Source organism: Bos taurus, chromosome 11, assembly GCF_002263795.3.
Source record: "Bos taurus isolate L1 Dominette 01449 registration number 42190680 breed Hereford chromosome 11, ARS-UCD2.0, whole genome shotgun sequence".
In the NCBI taxonomy this organism is placed as follows: domain Eukaryota; kingdom Metazoa; phylum Chordata; class Mammalia; order Artiodactyla; family Bovidae; genus Bos; species Bos taurus.
The window spans coordinates 14,049,767-14,069,927 of record NC_037338.1 but is presented as its reverse complement, the minus strand read 5'-3'; positions in this window follow the sequence as shown (position 1 = coordinate 14,069,927).

The following is a 20,161-nucleotide window of genomic DNA, read 5'->3' as shown; positions in this document are numbered from 1 at the left end:
GTGCCGAAGAAATGATGCTTTTGAACTGTGGTGTTGGAGAAGATTCTTGAGAGTCCCTTGAACAGCAAGGAAATCCAACTAGTCCATCCTAAGGGAAATCAGTCCTGAGTATTCATTGGAAGGACTGATGTTGAAGCTGAAGCTCCAATACTTTGGCCACCTGATTTGAAGAACTGACTCATTTGAAAAGACCCTGATACTGGGAAAGATTGAAGGTGGGACGAAAAGGGGACGACAGAGGATGAGATGGTTAGATGGCATCACTGACTCAATGGACATGAGTTTGAGTAAGCTCTAGGAGTTGGTGATGGGCAGGGAGGCCTGGCATGTTGCAGTCCATGGGGTTGCAAAGAGTCGGACACGACTGGACGACTGAACTGAGCTGAACTGAACGCATTTTCATAGGTGAATGGCTATTGTTTTATATCACGGTACATAAAAAAGTAGTGATTGATGATGCTTTCAAATTGATGAAGTATACACTAGCTTTACAGAAAGGAAAAAGAAGCCCTATAAAAGTAAACAGATCACTAGATGAATTAACATTTCAAAAATGTTAAAAAAAAATCTAAACCAAGACAACAAACAAAATCTAGAAGCCTTAGAATTGAAAAAATAAGACATTCGCCTTTGGTTAGTGGATGAAGAAAGAACTAGAACATGAACTTCCATCAATCTATTGGGTAATCCAAATAAAACATAACAAACAACAATCCAAAACTTTACTATTTTTTCCTGATCACAAATATGGAATATTATTTGGTCATAAAAAGGGTTAAGCTGCAATGTGGATGAACCTACAAAACATGCTGAGTGAAAGAAGCCAGACACAAAAGGTCACATATTGTATGATTTGATTCATATTTAATTTAAATCCAGAATAGGCAAAGTTATAGAGACAGAAAACAGATGAGTGATTGCCAAGGGCTAGGAGGAGTGGTGAATGAGAAGTGCCTGCTTAATAAATGTGAGATTTCCTTTAGGATAATGAAAATGTTTTGGAATTAGATAGTTGTGATGCCCAACACTGTGAATATATTAAATGTTACTAAGCTGTATGAGTCAGTTCAGTTCAATTCACTTCAGTCGCTCAGTCATGTCAGACTCTTTGCAACCCCATGGACTGCAGCACACCAGGCCTCCCTGTTCATCACCATCTCCTGGACTTTATAAAATGGTTAAAATCATAAATTTCATGCTATGTGTATTTTGCTACAATAAAATTTTTTTTAAATCACTGCCATCAAAGTAATACTTGTTGAAAATATTTTTAAAACATCTGAGTTGTAAAATAGAGAAAATGAAAATTATATTGGTAAAATTTTTTAAACAATTTAATTTATTTATTCAATTTTGGCTGTGCTGGGTATTGCTGCACAGGCTTTTCTTTAGTTGCGGCAAGCAGGGGGCTACTCTGTAGTTGCAGTGCTCAGGCTTCTCATTGCAGTGTCGTCTCGTTGCAGAACATGGGCTCTAGGGTGAGCGGGCTTCAGTATTTGTGTCTTGTGGGTTCAGTAGTTGCGGCTCCCAGGCTCCAGAGCACAGGCTCAATAGTTGTGCTGTATTGTGGCCCACGGGCTTAGCTGCTCTGAGGCAGATGGGACCTTCCCAAATCAGGGATTGAATCCTTGTCTCCTGCATTGGTAGGTAGGTTCTTCATCACTGAGCCACCAGGGAAGCCCAGTAAATTTTTTTTTTCTCAGTATTGAGTTTCTTGGTGATTGGAGCCTGCAACTTACCGTCTGTTGCTTTTTGTCTTAGTGAATCTCAAGACTTAACAGTGAGGCCTGCAGTGAACCAGACACCTGAAGTTCTCCCCCGCTGCTGTTATGGAGCCACTCCCATCCTTGCAATGGCTGCTGTGGATCCATTCAATGAGATGGGCAATCAGTCTTGGGGCCTTTACCAGCGTTTCTAATGCAGGCCCCAGAAGTCTGTGAGGTGGATAACTCCATCTTCCAGAGCCTGAGCCATCACTTCAAGTCCTTTTCCCATTTCCTGACATCTTCATACATGTACATTAGAGCACAGAGGTATTCACAATTCAGGGATAAAGACAAGAGCCCATACAACTCCCCCATGAGGGCCTCAGGTGCAGTGAGAGGAGACCCTTTCCTTGCATGATGAGAAGTTGCTAGGAGATACCTCAGAGAAGGTGCTCTGAGGGGTGAGGGAGAAAAGACAAAGTTTCTCAGGGGCTGAGCCCTGCAAGGTGTTTAGAAATTATACATGCAAAGTTCTATTTTCTGAAAACTGTTGCTTAAACCTTCTCTGCATTTCTACCACAGGAGCCATAGTTCTTGCTTCTGGACCACTTTGAACAAGTAGGAAGTGGGGATGGAAAGATAGTTCCAGAGACAGAGAAGAAGGGCTGAAGACCAGAGGCAAGAGAGAGATTGGTATGTGGGAAGACCTGAAAAGATTTTAGCTGGGTTGGTGTTAGAGTTTGTGAGGTCCTGGGGTGAGAGGTGGGCTGAAGGATCCGAGCACGGAAAAGCTTCACGGTTTGACTACTTTATCCTAAGACCAAAGTGAGCCATTTTGATGCCTTATTTTCCTTCCTGGACACAAGAACATTTAAGAAGGTGTTTGTGGCTCAGCTGGTAAAGAATCCACCTGCAATGCTTTAGACCTGGGTTCAATCCCTGGTTTGGGAAGATCCCTTGAAGAAGGGAAAGGCTACCTACTTCAGTATTCTGGCCTGGAGAATTCCATGGACTGTATAGTCCATGGGGTCATAAACAGTCAGACACGACTGAGCAACTTTCACTTTCACTTTCTTCCCTTAAGGCCACCTATGTCTACATTGACAGTTGTTCCAGCATAAAATCTCTTCTCGGTAAGTTTGGTGGAGGCTTCTCCCTCTCCCAGCAACCTCTTGTCAAGCAAGGAAAGGAGTTCATCCTACCACTCCTAAGTCTTCATAGGCAGAAGTCGTACCCATGTTAGTCTTTCTCCCGAATTACTTTTCTATCAAAGAGCATGTGGCTCTTCCCACTTCAGTACCCCAAGTTAGACACTTTACCAAGCAGTCAGTTCCCTGCCTTGGGTTACAAATCAGGCTGTAGCCCTCCTGGCAGTTGGGCAAGGGCCAGGGGCCAAGATTCTTACTATGGCTCAACGTGCAGACTTTGGTTTAGCCGCTGGTTTGGGTCTGTATTTCAACCACCCCTTTCTTCGGATTCCAGGGGTTTGGAGTTTATCTGGTTCTCTTTCTCTAGAGACTACTCTTCCTGGAGGTGGGAAAGGGGTTGTCATCTGTTTGCTTACTCAAGGAAGGGATCAGTGCAGGTTCAAAGGGTTCCATTTATGGACTTTCCATCACTCTGTCTGATATAGCGCCATCGTTTATTCCTCGTTCTGTGGTACAAGGTGCCTCCCATCTCTGAGCATTTGGAGTTCTGCTTAGAAAAGATCTCGATTCTAATTGGTACTCTTTCTTCAGGTACTCATGCTTCTGCTTGGCCTCAGCAGTTTTTTTCCTTCTACTTACTCTATTATCGTCTAGGTTATAGGTGGCTCTTAATTGCATCATAATTGGAGTTTGTCTTTCATTCCCATTGTTTTCAGATGATTTCTGGAGGAAGGAATGCCTTTAGTCCACTCACTTAAATCTGAAAGTCTTCTAAGCTTTTATTTTATATAGTTAAAGATGTTCATGTTTTCCCTTATTGCCATGGTTCTCAATCTGGCTGTGTATGAGAATCACAGGGAAGCTCTAAAAAAATACCATTGCTTTAGCCTTGTCACAGATTAATTCAGATTAATTCAGATTGGGCTGAGGCTTAAGATTTCTACCATAAGGTTCTTCACACCATCATTTTTTTGAGCCTGGAAAGACTTTTCTAAACCAAAGGTTTATAAATCTCCTGTCTTTTCTCCCTCAGGTGTATTCTTTTGTACCCAGGATTCTCCAGAGAAAGAGTGGCTAGAATGGAATAATAGAGAGAAAGAGAGGGAGAGAGAAGGGGGTTTATTATAAGGAGTTGCTCACATGATTATGGGGGCTGGTGAATCCAAAGTCTTTAGCACTGGCGTTCCAGTTTGAGTTTGAAGGCTGACAGATTTCTGTACAGCCAGGAAGAGCTAGTGTTCCAGTTCAAAAATCTGCTGGGCTAGAGAATTCCTTTTTACTTGGGGGAGGGTCAACCTTTCAGTTCTATTCAGGTCTTCACCTGATTGGATATGGCCTATGCCCACTCCAGTACTCTTGCCTGGAAAATCCCATGGTGGAGGAGCCTGGTAGGCTGCAGTCCATGGGGTCGCGAAGAGTCGGACATGACTGAGCGATTTCACTTTCCCTTTTCATTTTCATGCATTGGAGAAGGAAATGGCAACCCACTCCAGTGTTCTTGCCTGGAGAATCCCAGGGACGGGGGAGCCTGGTGGGCTGCCGTCTATGGGGTCGCACAGAGTTGGACACGACTGAAGCGACTTAGCAGCAGCAGCAGCATGCACATTAGGGAGAGCAATCTGCTTTACTCAGTCTGCCAATTTAAATGTCAGTCTTATTCCAAAACACCCTCACAGTAACACCAACAATAATGTTTGTAGACTTCTCTGGCGGTCCAGTGGTTAAGAATCCGCCTGGTAACGCAGGAGACACAGGTTTGATCCCTGGTCTGGGAAGATCTCACATGCTCCGGAGCAACTAAGCCCGTGTGCCACAACTACTGAGCCCACACTTTAGAGCCCTTGGGCTGAAACGACTGATCCTCCGTACTGCAACTGCTGAAGCCTGCACGCATAGAGCTCATGCTCTGTAACAAGAGAAGCCACTGCCAGGAGAAACTCACCAACTGCAGTTAGAGTGCAGCCCTGACTCGCTGCCACTAGAGAAAGGCTGTATGCCACAACAAAGACCCGGCACAGCAAAAAAGAAAAAATAATAATAATGTTGTCCAAATATCTGGGAACCTCAGGGCCTAGTCAAGTTAACCATCATGGTAGGTATGGTTTTTTTTTTTTTTCCATTTAGTTCTTTAGTCTTTCTGGAATTGATTTTGATACATGGTGTAAGGTCCTTATCAAAATCTAAATTGATTTATTTTACAAATAGCCAGCCAATTATCCCCACACTTTATATTGATAATTCTTTTCCAATTCCATTGATGTGGGTTTCAATTTTGCTTAGTTTTACCTCGGCAGATGCTCTTCCTTTTAAACATCTTATGTTTATTTTATATAAGATTTTTCTAGGCTGTTTCACCTGACATCATGCTCCATACCTTGAAGAAAAAGATAAATTCTCCCTCTACAGAAAAGAAAAACAAACAAAAGAAAAACCTCACAAATTTCATCTCTGGCAGGGCACCACTCTGCTTAGACACTCCGTCCGCATGATGTAATATCATTAGTTAACTTGGTTTTGTGTGTTCCAGAGAAGCAAGTGTCCTGTGGGTTGGGTTTTGGTAGTCACATCATGGAAGGGTGTCTGAGTGGTGATAGGGTTTGGCCTGGGAAAGCAAGTAGCGGGAGTCTAGGAGGAACATTCCAAAAATGTGGGGTGTAAATTTGATGGTGAAAAGAGTAGCTTGGTTGGGGATCAGGAAAATTATCTACCAGGTTACCTGCTGCCTTCACTTCTGAATCTGGGAAATGGGTGTTACTTCTCTGACTCTCTCCTCATGGCACGTGGGAAATTGGGAAAACATTTGCAAGGTGCTCAAAATTCTTTAAAGAGGAGCCAAAGAAGACTACAAGGCATTTATTCATTAAGTACAAAAGTCTTTCAACTCCCACTCTACCCCGCTCCCCCCCCCCAACCTGGGGACCTTGGTTATAAAGAAATAATGTAATGACTGTGTTGCAACATGTTTTTCCTCTGGTCTGTTTCTTATTCCGCTGGAGTAAGAGGCATGGACGTTTAGACTTCCAACTGAAGGCATTGATTGGGAGGGGGTCTCCCAGAGTTGGCCTACTTGAAAACCAGGTAATCTGAGCTGGAGGGAAAAAGGCACCCCTTCCCCCTAGCTGGTTAGCACACAAAACACAAAGCTTTTAACTCAGATCAGAGAGTTTGGTTGTTGGTCCTTCTGTGTGAGCCGAGGGGCTGAAGTCAGTTGAGTTTGGTTGAGAAGGGAATGGCAGGAATGTGCTCACTTTTCCTAGAGTGAAGAATTTGTTGGAGTGGGGTTTGGGGGGAGGCAAGGAAATTGGCCAAAATGGGAAAAGAGGAGCTGGAGAAGAGTGGAGTGTGCTAAGAATGTGCTTGAAATTTATCAGAAGCAGAGGCCTCCTTTCATGAAATCCTGGCTGTTGGGGTTGGTTGATGTGTTTTTTTCCAAACTCTAAGCTCCCATGATTCAGGACTGTGGCTTTAGTAATTATCCAAGTACTACTCTGCCCTTGTGTGTAAATGGCCAATTACCTCAAACTGTCAAAAGGGCCCAGAAGGCTTGAACAAGGGTCAGTTCACCACAGTCAGGGAATGAACTGGCCCAATTTTAAAAAGTTCCAGGTGTAGAGCTGGAGAAAGCATGGCTTTGTGTGGGTATATGAAGTGTGGAGGAGTAATGGAGTCTTTTATTTTAAAAAAAAGAGCAATATCGAGAAAAAATTCACATACATATAATTCACCTGTTTACTGGTGTACATTCACTGGTCTTTATATACACACAGTTGTACAACCATCATCACAGTGAATTTTAGAACAGTTTATAATCTCAAGAAGAAAGCCATATCCTTTAGCAACCCAGACCACCAGGTTCCTCTGTCCATGGGATTTCCCAGACAACAATACTGAACTGGGTTTCCATTCTCTTCTCCAGGGGATCTTCCTGACCCAGGGATTGAATCCACCTCTCCAGCAGATTCTTTATTGCCGGATCACTGGGGGAAACTCTTCCTATGCTGGACTTTCATATTAATGGAATCTTGTAATACACGGCCTTTTGTGATGGTCTTCTCTCATTTAGCATAATGTTTTCCAGGTTCATCTATGTTGTAGCGTGTATCAGTATTTAATTTGTTTTTATGGTTGGATAATATTCTGTTGTATGTGGATGCTACCTTTTTGTTTACCCACTCATCAGTTTACAGACGTATGGGTTGTTTTTACCTTTTGACTGTTATGAATAAGACTGCCATAAACATCCGTGTACAAGTTCCTATGTGGACTTATGTTTTTAATTCTCTTGAGTATATATCCAGAAGTAAAATTGATGAGTCAGATGGTAAGTGGTAATCTTCTTGAGAAACTACCAAACTTTTTTTCCACAGAAGCTGCATCATTTTATATTCCCACCAGTAATACACAAGAATTTCAATTTACCCACATCCTAACAAGGCTTGTGGTTTTCCTTTTTTTTTTTTGATTATAGCCATCATGTGATTATGAAGTGTTATCTCATTGTAATTGGATTTGAATTTTCTTAATGACCAGTTGATTCAATTTTCTCATAGAATGTGGGGTAACAGTTTCTCTTCGTTCTTTTGTTTATAGTTACCCAGTATCATTTGATGAAAAGACTGTTCGTTCCCCATTGAATGGTCTTGGTACTCTTGCTGAAAATCAGTTGACCATAATTGACCATATATGCATGGGCTCTTTTCTGGGACTCTTAATTTTATTCCATCAATCTGTATGTCTATCTTTGTGTTAGTATCACACTGTCTTGATTATGTTCAGTTCAGTTCAGTCACTCAATCGTGTCTGACTCTTTGTGACCTCATGGACTGCAGCATGCCAGGCTTCCCTGTCCATCAATAACTCCCAGAGCTTGCTCAAACTCGTGTCCATCGAGTCAGTGATACCATCCAACCATCTCATCCTCTGTCATCCCCTTCTCCTCCTACCTTCAGTCTTTCCCAGCATCAGGGTCTTTTCCAATGAGTCAGTTCTTCCCACCAGGAGGCCAAAGCATTGGAGTTTTAGCTTTAGCATCAGTCCTTCCAATGAACATGTTGATTTGCAGTAAATTTTGAAATGGGGAAGTGTGAGTCCTCTTTTGTTCTTTTTCAGGATTGTTCTGGCTATTCTGATCCCATAAAACTCCATATGACTTTTACAATTATCTGGTCAGTTTCTTTAAAGAAGCTAGCAGGGATTCTGATAGGTTTTTTGTTGAATCTGTAGATCAGTTTGGGGAGTTTTGCCATCTTACCAATGTTAAGTCTACCAATCCACAGACCAGGGACTGAACCCATGTCCCCTGCATTGGCAGAAGGATTCTTAACCACTGGACCACCAGGGAAGTCCCAAGTTTTGCATTCTTTTATTAAATTTGTTCCTAAATTTTATTCTTTTTGTACTTGTAAATGGGATTATTTTCTTAATTTAATTTTAATATTATTCATTGCAAGTGTAAAGAAATACAATTGACTTTTGTACCTCTCATATCCTGCAACCTTGCTGCATTTATTAGTTCTTACAGTTTTTAGTGAATTTCTTAGTATTTTCTATACAAGAGATCATCTGAATAGAGATAGTTTTATTTCTTCTTTTCCAATCTGGAGAACTTTTATGTTTTTTCCGTATCCAACTGTCCTGAGGAATGATGCCTTAAAAGTCTCAGTTCAGTTCAGTCGCTCAGTCATGTCCGACTCTTTGCAACCCCATGGACTGCAGCATGCCAGGCCTCCCTGTCCATCACCAACTTCTGGAGTGTACTCAAACTCATGTTCATTGAGTCGGTGATGCCATCTAACCATCTCATCCTCTGTCGTCCCCTTTTCCTTCCACCTTCAATCTTTCCCAGCATCAGCATCTTTTCAAATGAGTCAGTTCTTCACATCAGGTGGCCAAAGTATAGGAGTTTCAGCTTTAGTATCAGTCCTTCCAATGAATATTCAGGACTGATTTCCTTTAGGGTGGATTGACGGGATCTCCTTGCTGTCCAAGGGACTCTCAAGAGTCTTCTCCAATGCTGCAGTTCAAAAGCATCCATTCTTCGGCGCTCAGCTTTCTTTATAGTCCAACTCTCACATCCATACATGACTACTGGAAAAACCATAGCCTTGACTAGATGGACCTTTGGTGGCAAAGTAATGTCTCTGCGTTTTAATATGCTGTCTAGGTCGGTCATAACTTTTCTTCCAAGGAGCAAGTCCTAAAAGTCTAGAAAGATCAAAATGTACTGGAACAATCTCTGAAAAGAAACTCAGAAGTGTACCCACTGCATGGTCAGAGTCCTTCTGAGTGATCACATATGCATCCATTTATCTAAAATGAAGAAAGAAAGAAAACAGAAAAAAATTATTCAGAGAGAACATTCATTGCATCCTAAAGTCTAATGAGAATGCCCTTCTCCTTCTCTTGAACTACTACATTTCTTTTCCAATGGACACTCATCCAGGACTTCTTTTCTGCGTGCTGTTTCCAGGCAGGAAGCACATGGTGTTGAACAGGATTAGTCAGTACTGAGCAGAAGGCTTAGAGACAGACAGACAAGCCAAGTTGATAATTATATGCCCATGAACACAACACAGTCTATGCAAGCGATGTAGAGAGAGCTATGGGAGCAGAGAAGAGGGAAAATTGGGAGAGGAAAAAGGGGAAAAACTTCCAGTCCAGACAGCAGACTGGATTGGGACATCTTGAAAAGCAGATGGGGGCCCCAAATGTATTTCAAGCACATGTCAAGTGGCCCTTGACCACAGATCAATTCCCTAGTGATTTCTCATTTCTTATGTGGCTTATGTGGAAGTTGGAGTGTGTAGACCCCTCAGCAGGAGTCCTCAGAAGACTGTGGATAACTGGTTCAAAATCAGGAAACTGAAACTGGCAGAGCTGAAAGTCTATTCTAGGTCTTAAAATTTTAACTCCAGTGTTTTATCTAGTCAACAGTAGACCATCTCTCCCACACATATTAAACCTTTGGTTTTAGAGGTTTAACAAAACCCCTTTGAAGACTGCTCCTGTTTAGAGGACTGTATACTGAAAGGGTGATCAAGCATTCCGGTTTGCTTGGGACTGAGGGGTTTTCCAGGATGCAGTACTTTCCTTGCTAAAATTGGGATCATCTCAAACTGGGATGGCTGGTCACCCAACAATCTGACATTGTGATGGTGCATTTGGGGCCTGCTCAACTGGATGAAGTAGAGCAGACACCTGTGACTTCCTAAGGCAGGATTTGAATGGAGGCCCTTTGTCCTGAGTGGGGCAGAGCTCTGGAGAACAAAGTCCCATGACAGACAGCCCTGGGGAAGAAGGTTGCTGGGAAAAGGATAACAAGGATGAGTAATTTCTCTCAAGAGGCCAAGAGGAAGTTATGTTTCTGCTTCCTGGTTGGCCCCAGCTGCTCTTTCTCTGTTTCCCCTCTCTCCAGTCTGATAGGCATTAGCTCTGTCATCTTGGGCAGATCACTCAACTCCTCAGGACTTATGTTCTGAAACAAGCAGGTGAGGTGATAAGGCCCATTCGTATGGCCAGCCTTCTGGGACCTACATTTTGAAACTATGAGACACTCAGGGAAAGAAGCTCTGTGGAAGGTGGGTGAAGGGTACCGTGGATTCTGGCTTGATGCCTCATTCTCAAATTCCCCAGGGATGACGGGGCACTCCCTTCCTGAGCTGCACCCTTTACAGTAAGTCCCATGAGCCTCTAGGAGAGGGCGGGCTGAGTAAGCCCATCAAACCCACCTGAAAGTCTTGGTCAATGGCTCTGGGGAAGTCGGGGGCTGCGTCCCATCTGACAGGGAGCCTGGTTTTGGTGTGAGGGAGGGTGAATCACCATCCTCTCCCACCTGATCTTCCCGCCTACGAAGAGATGAGGACAGTCTCCCTTATTGACTAATGATAAATTTTAAATGACTCCAAGCTACCTCAAAAGTCTGTCTCTGTTCTCCTGGAAGTGCTGATTGCAGAATGATACCTTCTGGTTTCATAACTGGACAAAATCCACCTCAATGCATGCACATGTTTGTGCTTGCATGAGCACTTGAGAGGGAGGGACAGGGAGGGAGGGAGAAAGTCATGGCCACAAGAGATTTCTTGAAGTAATAACCGATGGCATAGTAACTCCTTCCCACTCATTAAAAGTGACTCCATTTTCTGAAAAATCTTTTTCTCTCCTTTTTTCTCCTTCCCTGATTCTATATGCTCTTCCTTGCTACAGGAAGTCCCTATCTGATCCCTTAAGAACCGAACTTAAGTCTTCCCCCTCCTCAGGCTCACTCGGACATCCAGTTTCTCCCTTTTCAGCATTTCTTGTGTGGAATACATGGGCCTGTACTTCCTTTAACACAATCTGAATTGTTTTCTGATAGTTCCAGGGATATTAGTGTCCTCTTCCCAGGACTGTCACTTCCACAAGGGCAGGTCTGGAGCTGCGCTGTCTACATCTTCTGTATATTCTGGGCACCTGGGCTGGGTGCAGCAGGAAGTGCCACCCTGCTAGAATGTTCTCCTCACCTGCCGCTGGCCAGTTCCAGTACAGGGCTGGGACTTCCCATCCTCATCTCATCTGTGGAGGTTACATTTAAACCTCTCCCACACACTGATCTCTTCTCCAATTTGTTATCCTGGCAGGTTGGGTTGATTCATCCTGCCATGTTTATTCCTTAAGGCTATTGAGCATCCCTGGAGGAGGGCATGACAACCCACTCCAGTGTTCTTGCCTGGAGAGCCCCCATAGACAGAGGGGCCTGGCGGGCTACAGTCCATAGGGTCTCAAAGAGTCAGACATGACTGAGCGACTAAGCACAGCACAGCACACTGAGTATCAGGGTTGGAGCTTTTCCCTAATTAGGATGATAAACCAGTGTTTGGCCAGTGGGTGGCCTTTCCTTAATGAATGAAAAACGAGCTGTAAGGTCACCCCCAAAGACTGCTTATCTGCCTTGTTCTCTTTTGCAGAACAATTAGCATTCTGTGGCTATGAAAGCCACCAGTATCACGGGGATGTCTAATCATGTTTATGTACAAGAGTGCCTTTTATTCTCTCTTCTGGTGCCAAATTTCATTTTGATTGTATGTGAGGGCAGGGAGTAGAAGCTAACTTTTAAAAAATTAAAGCAATGTGGATATTAATTATTATTATTGACATTCTAGCAGAAAAAAACCCTCACATTCAAGAAATAGGGGGTTCACTCCCAACACTCACCTGGGCAGCCTGTGGAGTGGCCTCTAGGAACCCAGCTGCAAGGAGAGAAAGTCCCCTTGGGCATCCCTCCCTCCCACTGAGGATGGGGACCAGTGTGGGGCCAGTTACTCAGGACCATTCATTCACTCACGTTTTACTGTGCTCCTGCTGAGTCTTTGCAAATGAGAGCACAATATTTCTGGCTTATATATTTATGTTTTGTTTTTCACACATGAATTCTGGTTTTTATTCTTTCTTTTTTAAAAACAAAATTTATTTATTTATTTTGGCTGCCTTCGGTCTTGGTTGCAGTGCTTGGAATCTTCATGGCAGCATGCAGGATCTTTTGGTATAGCTCGTAAGCTCTCCTTTAGTTGCAGTTTGAGGGCTTAGTGGCTAGTGACTGGGGATCACACCCACGTCTCCTGCACTGAGAAGTGGGTTCTTCACCTCTGCGCCACCAGGGAAGTCCCTGAACTCTGGCTTTTCTCCTTTATAAATTCCTACATACTGTGCACCTGGTTAATCAGCTCTCTTTGGAGTTCATTTGCAGTTGGACATTGAGGGAAAAAGCAAAATGCTTTTTATGAAGCAAAAGACACTTAAGGTGCCAAGCATGGTGAACCATTTGAACATGTCACACTTTCCATGAAGGCAGTGCTTGGTGCCAGGCCCATAAAAAGCCCCAGGGACTGGCTTATGCTGACTCATCATCAGGAAGCAAGGGGGCATTAAGCTCTGCTGAGGCATCTTAACAAATGGGAGGGCATCTTGTGTGACCAGCCTGCCCCACCAACTTTGTTAAGGAAAGCCCTGTGACGGCGAGGCAGTGTGAACACAAAGGACGTGGGTGGGTTTTGACATTTTGCTTTGTGTCCAGTAGTATCTAGTCCCTCTGACAAATGTGGGCCAAGGTACAAGTAACCAAAGTTTCCTCTTATTCATAGCAACTTGCACATTTGTAGGTCCACAAGACCTTATTTGCAAAGGTCAAGTGTGTCCAGGCCAGGTGAGTGGAGCATTTGATTTTACTTTGAACTGTGTTGTCCCAGTGCCCCAAATATGGGGTATAATTAATAGTATAGCTCCCACTGCTGCTTTTTTTTTTTTTTTCAATCACCACATACTTTGCCCTGAGTGCTACAGTTTCTGTGCTATCTTTATGGCCAGTTTCTTACGGAATCAGAAGACCAACTATTTTCAAGACTTGAAACGGCATTTTTTACCAGTTTGGATTGCTGTTTTGATCTTGGCTTTGGTGGCTTTCCAAACATAGGCAGGCACCAACAGATTTGCCTGCAGGAAGTGGCTGCAGATGTGGGAAGGCTATGAAGAAAGTGTGAAGCCAGAGGAGGGAGGTGCGGCCCCACCCCGGCTTGCCTGCTCCGTGCAGGCTGGCTGTGTTGGCTGCGGCCTGAGCAACTGCAGAGCCCTGCTCGCTTGGGCCCAGGCCAGGGCCACAGCAGAGTCTTCATCTCATTTGCATTTGCCTTTCAAACAAAGTTTTGTTCCATGTGAATGGACTAGAGGCAGGACCCCATTTCTTTCAGAAAGTCTTCTGTTAATTCTGTATTTGAAGTGGAGATCTGTGGAGATGGGTGAGGAGAGTCTGACAGGAGTGGGAGTGTCTGACGGAGTGATTGGAGTGATTCAGAGGAGGAGCTCCTAAAAGGTTGGTGAGTGCCTTTTCAGAGAGTCTCCCTGTCTTTCCCTGGTGGCTGAACTGAGGGTCCCCAGCCTCAGCATAGCTTCTAGGTCCAGGTTCTACCAGACTTGCTCAAATCTGGTCCGCAAGAGGAGGAAAATTTGAACAACACTCCACTTGTATCTTCAGAATAAAATGTTGGTGGGTGTTATGGATTTTTGTTCATATTATGGAATCATGTCCCCCTCAAATTCAAATGTTGAAGTCATAGCTCCCAATACCTCACAATGAGACTGTATTTGGAGATAGGAACTTAAAAGAGGGAATGAAATTTAAGTAAGGCTACTGGGGTGGGTTCTAATCTGATATGACTGGTGTCCTTATGAGAAGAGATTAGGATAAAGGCACACAGAGGGAGGGCCACAGGAAGACATGGACAGAAGGCAGCCATCCACAAGTCAAGGGGAGAGGCCCCCAAAGAAGCCAGCCTTCTAACACCTTGGTCTCAGACTTCTAGCCCCCAGAACTGTGAGGAAATAGTTTCCATTGTTTAAGCCTCCCAGTCGGTGGTGTTTGTTATGGTGCCCTAGTAAACCAATTCTTTCCAGGTAAAGAATCTGCCTGCCAATGCTGGTGACACGGGTTCAATCCTGGGCTTGGGGAGATCCCCTGGAGCAGGAAATGGCAACCCACTCCAGTATTGTTACCTGGGAATCCCATGCCAGAGAAGCCTGGCAGGCTACAGTCTGTGGAGTCTCAAAAGAGCTGGACATAGTGACTGAACAACAACTAAGTAATCAATACACTGGGTCTTGTGCTCCTTATTCTTCTGGCAGGTGTGAGCTGCTTGACTAACCCTGGGTGTTCTATGGACATTGTGTGTGTGTGTGTGCACGTGTGCAGTTTTTAGTGAGGATTTGAAGGATATTGTCCTTCTCCCCCATCAAGTCTTACCATAGACTTTGTATTTCACTATTTTATTCCTTGAAATCTTTTCCTCTTGGTTTACTGGGAAAATCTGGGACTGGGAGTTAGGAGACTGAAGCACCAGCTCCTGGAAAATGGTGATCAAATTGTGTGACCTTGTTGGTTTTATGCTGTCTCCTAGGGCCTTGCACTCCTGGCCCGTAAAACTGAAGTTGCTCCCAGCTCTGCCAGGCACTACAAAGAGTGCACCATTTACCTCACACTGGTCATGGGAGTGAGCTCTATCTCTTTTCAGGTTGCCCATTGCTTTCATTCATAAAGTGGCTAGAAAATGCATTCCTGCTAATATCTGCTGGGGAGGCCATCATAATTAGAGTCCACATGTGCTCATGAGTGAACAAGGAAGAACAGTTTTGATTCCAGAGATTAGATCTGAAATTCTAGAGCTGTAAGTTAAATTCTCAGGGCCACCTCTGACTTGCTTTCTTCAATGAGGCAAGTTGATGAATTCCTCTTTGCTTCAACATAGGCAATGGTTGAGGTAAAATCAGATGTTGTTTGAAAATGAGATGACCATGGGGATGAAAATTGTGCAGAACTGGACTAATGAGATACAAGTCCTGTGAACTTGGCACCTATTCTAGGGTAGCTTTGACCATTTTGGTAGCCTGACTTAGCCTATGGTTTGGTGTTGAGTCTTGATCCAAAGGAAGTATGGACCTTGCTCCCTTTCCCCTCTCCATGTGTGGGCTGCTCAGTTCAACCTCAGAGTGCTTTGTCAGCTTACCTGTTGTAACATGTACTGGACCCTGTGTGTGTCATTGTGGCACATACCTTGGGCTCATCCTAGGCATTACTCACCTGAAATCGGAGGCCACTAACCATTTTCCTCATGAGTGCCTAGTGGCTTTCTGTTTTCCTGTGTGCCTTCCTTGAATTCTCTTTAGTTAATGCAGCTTCATATATGTAAAGACTTCCTATGTATTCAGAACCATGAGGGTACACAGAGCCACATACAAAAGCATTACATGACCCAGTCCAAGACTCCAAGGAGCTTACAGTTTTCCTGGGAGGATAAGATACTTACATGAAACAATCAGAACAGTCAAGATGTAAGAGCTATAGTCTTTTGGGGGGCTGAATAGAGGCTCCAGTTCTCATGTAGGTGATCAATCGGTAAATTCCAAGACTGGTGAGGATGGAAAGAAATCTGAGGTGGCTGCAATATTCAGGAAGGACTTCAGAGAGAAGATGTGGGCCTTGATCTGTCCTTGGTATTTTTAGGTGGGACAGGTGATACAGGTTTCTCTGGGCGTATTTCAAGCCCTGGAGGATCAGGAAGAATTCCCGAGACTCTGATAGAAGTGAGACCTTGGGTTGAGGGAGAGAGCTCTTAGAAGAGGTAAGAATTAATAGAGAGATGGGGCAGAGATGGAAAGTGGACTTGAAAGAACAGCTTGTTTGATTTGGACTGTGTGAGATGGTTTCCAAACAAACATCCCTCCCCTCGTCTCTCCATCTCAGGCCTTTTTCGGTTTCCAGACTCTGACGTCATGCCTCAGTGCAGCTGCAGTTATGTATCTTTTCCTTTCCGCCTGACCTCCCTCTGCTAAAGCACCACTTTCTTGGCACCCAAAATGGAGTGCACTGCCAGTGGAGCAGATGAGAGACTGATTTGGGACTGTCAGCCCGGAGGGAAAGCGGAGGGCTACTGCGTGCCTCGGGGAACTGAGGCAGCCACCAGAAAATGGTGTGAGAAGGCTCTTCTGAGAGGGTGGAATTTGGATGCCTAGAAAACCCTTCTCTAGAAAATCGACACGAGTAGGCCTCATTCCTTCGTGACTCAGTCAGGACCATGACCCCTTTAGATGGAACCACAGGATCATTCCCCTCCAGCAGGGCAGGGATGGCACTGTTCTGGGAGTGAGTTAGTGTGATGGTTGACCTGGTGAGGTCTGAGGATTGAGGGAAGAGAGGGGGGCTGGATGGGGCAACAGCTTCCTGCAAGCTAATATAGGAAACTGGATTTCTAATGGCAGACAGCAGATTTTCTTTTTACCCGTACAGGAGAACCATTTCTTTGAAAGATGGAAAGAGCTATGGTACCACTGTCATTTAAAATATCATCAGGAAGAAATCTGGGTGGGCTTTGATCCTTCCTGAGTAGAGTAATGGACACATGACCCAATAAGAGTTTCATTAAGATGATTAATGATTATCTCAGGGGCCTTAGAAATGGTACTTCCCAGAGCTCTGGAACACTCTTGAAAATTATTTCACCTATGCTCATGTCTTCCAAAGATAGATGAGAGAAGGGGAGGGCAGGCCCATAGAGGGATGAGCACAAGTTGATTAAAAACATGATTTCCTCCCATCATGCTGCTTCTACCTGCATTATTCTTGGCAGGTTGAGGTTTGCTAAGGCTGGTCCCCACTTTAGTTGTTCTGATATGACTCTGATTGTACACCAGGAAAAGAGGACCTCCGTGAACCAGTCAACTCAAAGAGTCAGTTTTGTTGCTTATTAGCAAATCACTGAACAATGCAGAAGTGACAGGAGAATTTGGGCTGGATGTCTTCCTGGTAGAGTTTTGAAATAGGGAAAAAAAGCAGTTCATTTATTTTGTGAGCTTGTGGAGGCAGGATGACTTGGGGGTCAAGAACAGGAGCTTTTAGCACACCTGATTCACATCTGTGCCCCTTGCTTAACAGCTGTATGCTCTAGGCCACACAGCTTCTTCAAGCCTCAGTTCCTTCATCAAGAAAATAAGAATAATACTCCAAATCTAACACAAACTTTAAAAACTTGATGATGCAATATATGCATGGCATATGCATGGTGGTCAATCAGTAAATGATACAGCCAATAGTAACTGTTATTGCTTATGGCCAAGATTTGGATAAAAAAGATATTTGATAGATTTAATGAGATGGGCCATTTGGCAAAGAAATTCATTATAATACTTATTGGGGGCTTCCCTGATAGCTCAGTTGGTCAAGAATCCACCTGCGATGAGGGAGACCTGGGTTTGATACCTGGGTTGGGAAGATCCCCTGAAGAAGGGAAAGGCTACCCACTCCAGTATTCTGGCCTAGAAAATTCCATGGACTGTATAGTCCATGGGATTGCAGAGTTGGACATGAATGAGCGACTTTCACTTTCACTTTCCTAATACTTGTTACTAAAAGTGAACAAATAGGGACTTCCCTGGTGGTCCAGTGGTTAATAATCTGCCTTGCAATGCGGGGAATGAGGGTTTGATCCCTGGTCAGGGAACTCAGATCCCAGCGTGTCTGTCTGTGTGTGTGTTCTTTTGCTCAGTCATGTCCAACTCTCTGTGACCCCATGGACTGTAGACTGCCAGGCTTCTCTGTCCATGGAATTTTCTAGGCAAGAATACTGGACTGGTTGCCATTTCTTCCTCCAGGGAATCTTCCTGACCTAGGGATCGAACCTGCTTCTCCTGCATCTACTGATCTTCCCAACCTAGGGATCAAACCTGCTTCTCCTGCATCTACTGCATTGGCAGGCAGATTCTCTACCACTGTGCCACCTGGGAAGTCCATAAGAAAAGCCCACAAGTCCCAGAGCAGTTAAGCCCACATACCATAACAACTGAGCCCCCACGCTCCAGAACCTGTGTGCCACAACTAGAGAGTCCTGCGTGCTTCAGTGGGAGATCTCGCATGCCACAACTAAGACCAAATGAAAATCAAAAACACTAGTGAAATATGAGTAAGGAGATGCCCTTGAACTCCCCGCCCCCGGCCCACCTCCATGCTGGCCACACCTGGCAATAACCTCTGACCACTGGGCAGCTGACTGAGTCTAGCTATCTGGCTTTCCCCACCTCATGACTAATAAGAGTACAGTGCCCTTTGCCTTGCTGGTAGCTAACTCGAAGGTCCAAACTGGAGATTATAATATATGCAAAGAATATTTACTGATCAACTGCCATATGCCGGACACTACTGTAGGAGCTGGAATCTAGCCATGATTAATCAATTCCTTGTGAACATACCTGGAAGTACCTGCAACAATCAAATGAACAAGGTCATTTCTAGTGGTGATGAGGGCTGTGAAGACATAACAAAGACTCCTGATAATGTTGAAAGTGGCTTTTAAGGCCACTGGGGCTAATTCCATTGTGCCTACTTATGCACACGTGGGACTCCGGGGCGAAACTTCTGACCTCTGAGCCCCAAAGGCTCCCAGATCCTCTGAAATACAGAGCACCACTGAGTGTGGGAGAACCTTGGAAAATCCTTTCCCCTCCTCTTGGGATCATATTAACAGCACTTATATCCTAAAGGGCTCCTTTGCAATGAAATTTATATGTTTCCACCCAAGTCAGTACTATCCTGTCTCTCCCAGTTGCTCGGGTCTCTGTGCTATTTGAAGGCTTAAAAATGTGTGGAGTCCTTGGGATTACATGTTTCTTAGTCAAACAGAAATATGTTCCTTCTTTTTCTCCTCCAGGCAGAAAAATATCTCTGGAAACATATACCAACTGATGCCAAATGCCTGGGAGTCAGGAAGAGTGATACCTGCCAAAACTTTAAAGTTGGGTTTTTATCCAAAGTGAAAATTAGGGAGCTGGCTTTCCTCAGCTTTGGATCTGTGACACAGGAAACTGAGCGGGCCCTGAACTAGAGGTCAGAGGAGCTCAAGTTCTTTGGAAGTTATTAGTCACCTTACACCAGGCAAATTTCTGAGCATCCCTGGGGCTACTTATCTTTGAAATAAGTCAGTCCAAGAGTTGCTGTGGGGGTAAAACGAAGTAATGGCTAACCCCCAGTGCCTCAGCTGTGAAGCCAGCAGGCTAGTGACAGACAAGGGATCAGCTGGAGGCATGGGCTAGGCTGGAGGAATGGAGAGGTGGGTGGTGTCTGGGATGTCTGTATCTTAGAGGGCACAGTGACCTTCAGTATGAGCCAGCCTCTGCCAGTATCCACCGGGTGAGGCCATGGAGGTTTCTGAGCAGAACCCCAGTTCTAGGGCTTAGTTCTAGAGTGCAGAAGACAAAAGCAGGGCATGAGCCAGCAGCTGAGGGTAAAGGCAGAATGTGCCAGGCTCCTGAAGGCGGGGAGTGGTGCATGATAGGCAAGGAGTCAGGGCCCAGGTGATGTGTGTTGGGGCTCTGTTTTATCCTCCTCAAGGCGATACTCAGAAACCCAAAGCAGAAAGTGGATTGTTGGCCTGAGGGAAGATTACAGGGAAGATTGCAGTGACCCCGTGGACTGTAGCCCGCCAGGCTCCTCTGACTATGGGATTTCCCAGGCAAGAATGCTGGAGTGGGTTGCCATCTCCTCCTCCAGCAGATCTTACTGACCCACTGATCGAAATTGCATCTCCTGTAGTTCCTGCATTGGCAGACAGATTCTTTACCACTGAGCCACCTGGGAAGCCCAATATACCCCAGGTCTGGTTAAATCAGCTCAGGACCTGAGGCTATGCTCACAGGCCTTTAGGAACTGTGGCCAACCGGGGACCAAGGCACGTTGAATAATGAGATGTAGGGGACATGACACGAATATGGTAATAGTAGTTTACATTACTGAGTTCA